A 2,475-nucleotide genomic window follows, 5' to 3' on the forward strand; every position below is an offset into this window, starting at 1 on the left:
TAAATGAATTGAAACATACTTATAGACAAATCTGAAAAAAAAACTTTTCTTTATATAGCACTTTTTAACAATACAGATTGTGTCAAAGCACTGAGCAGTATCAAATAGAGTAGAGTGATAATAATGTATAATTATTAAACCCTTTTTGTTTTATTAAATACAGAGACAGTGTAATCAAATCAATGATAATTGCTAGAAATTAAGTGTCCCTATATAGTAAGCCAACAGTAAGGCAACAGTTGGCAACAGAGGCGAGGAACCAAAACCCCATTTATGACAGAATGCAAAAAAAAATATATATAAAATGTTCAGAGGAACCAGGGTTCAGTTGGTTCACCTCTGGCTGGATGACCAGTACTGAATTTCTAGTTCAATGCTAAACGCAGCTGTCAGATTGCCTAAAGGCTTTATTGTGTGTGTGTGTGTGTGTGTGTGTGTGTGTCTGGTTCCCTATGATCTGTCCACAGGCCTCATCTAGGTTTCCGGTCTCCAATGAAGATTATCTCTTGGTGCTGATCCACCATCTGATCTGGATATGAACTGAAAATCTGAATAAAAAACAGTGTAATATTAGTGTAGATACCGTTCTTTACATACATTGTGTGTTATTTCTACAGTATGTGTGTGTGTGTGTGTGTGTGTGTATACAACACCAACAGCTGAGCAAGTACAGTGTGTCACGTAGTCAGACATTCTAAAATCTGACAAACAAGTTCATTCTGTGCAACAAATGCTGACTAACATAGTGCCAATATGGGGTTACAAACTAATCAGACAAAACCTGGTAGAATGTGTCTGATGCCATTTCTTAGAAACCATTTGTAGAACGTGAATTGTTAAATAATAAACCAATGTATGTGTACATTTCTGTATTTAGTTATGTTGTGAATATTTGCAGCACATGTGGTTTAATTTTTTTCATTTGCAGAGCATTGAAAAATGCAGTTCTTTCAGCCACCGTATAAGTCAAATTAAAATTTAAACAGTAAATTAATTCAGAAGAATTTGGTTAATTGTTAACTGTAATTGATTAAATGGTTAAAGATATTTAAATTTACAAAAAGTGAATTTTTGGTTAATGTAAGCCATATTGGCTGGAAGGTATACTTCTATGGGAATATTTAAACCTTGTCCTGAAATTTCACTTGAGTCTGCAAACTGAATCCACCTTTTTATTACCATTTATATTGTAAAATTATAATAAATAAAATCTCAAACGATGTCAAGTGTATATTGTATTTAATAAAACACAATGTATAATATGTGCTTAAAGGTGTATAATACTTTTTGTGAGCCATATGAATTATATGCAACTCTTAGATTTAGAATGTTTGTTTAGTCTTGAACGATATAAACAATTTTTTTAAATAAAAAATATTAAAACTATATACAAAGCTACTATTTTTCTCAAAATAGGTCAATTCAAGTTATGATCAGTTATTGCATCTGTAACTGTATGGTCAGTGGGGTTTAATTTAAAGTGTTGTCATTACAAGATAATTATCTGTTCAGTGATCCCACTGAGAGCAGCTCTGGACAGAGAAGCCTTTAAAGGGAACAGAGAGTGGGAAACATAATGACCTTTAACGACCATGTTTATCACAAGTCAAATTAGCTATATGAGGATGAATTATAATCATTTGCCTACTTCATTATGACTTCAGTGGTTAGCCTGAGTTAAAGAATGATCTCATACTTCTTAAACTTTATACAAAGCTTTTGTACAGATCAATCATTTAAATTTATTTGAGATGATCAAATTATCTTAAGCATTTTAGTTGTGGTTTATGCTCCTGTTCAGCTCGCCTTTGCTCCTTTTAATTCTCTCCTCAGTGGACAGTGGTGAAGAAAGTATTTACGAGAGGATGCCTCCTCAAAAGAGGCACCGGCTGTGCACCATTGTGCTCTCACTGCAATTTAATAAAAGTGAAGGTCGCTCACTCCTCAAGCCCTGCCCTTCAAATTTAACAAGAGCACTCTGTTAACCAGGCTACAAACTTCATTCTTATGAGCAGTTTTCGACCGGATCATGTCCTGGCAATCCAGCAGCTTACAGTTTACAGATGCTGGGCCTCTGCTGACCTACATCAGGGTGAGCCAGGCCTACATAATAGCTCTGGCCCACTGTAAAAACCCAGTGGTTTGAACAGGCTGTGACTTTGGGATTGGTGATATACAGAAGGAAGATTGTCTTGACAGACTCCATCTGACACAGGTTGTTAGTCTCCGTGGTTTGAAGGCAGACCAACCTTCTTTGAATCTCTCTATCTGTGTATTGGCCTGAGGTGGTATCCTTGAGTTTGAAAAGATTGATTATGAAGTCTGTGGAGGTGTGGGGTTGGAATGGGGACTAACACTTACAACAATAGATGAGGGCAGAATGGGTTCTTTGACTGGTTTGGGGAATGGATGGGAATACTTAATTTCAGATAGATACTAGCTTTACTATTTTATGAACCTAGATGATAGGTGATC

This window comes from Puntigrus tetrazona, chromosome 15 (assembly GCF_018831695.1).
Source record: "Puntigrus tetrazona isolate hp1 chromosome 15, ASM1883169v1, whole genome shotgun sequence".
Lineage (NCBI taxonomy): Eukaryota > Metazoa > Chordata > Actinopteri > Cypriniformes > Cyprinidae > Puntigrus > Puntigrus tetrazona.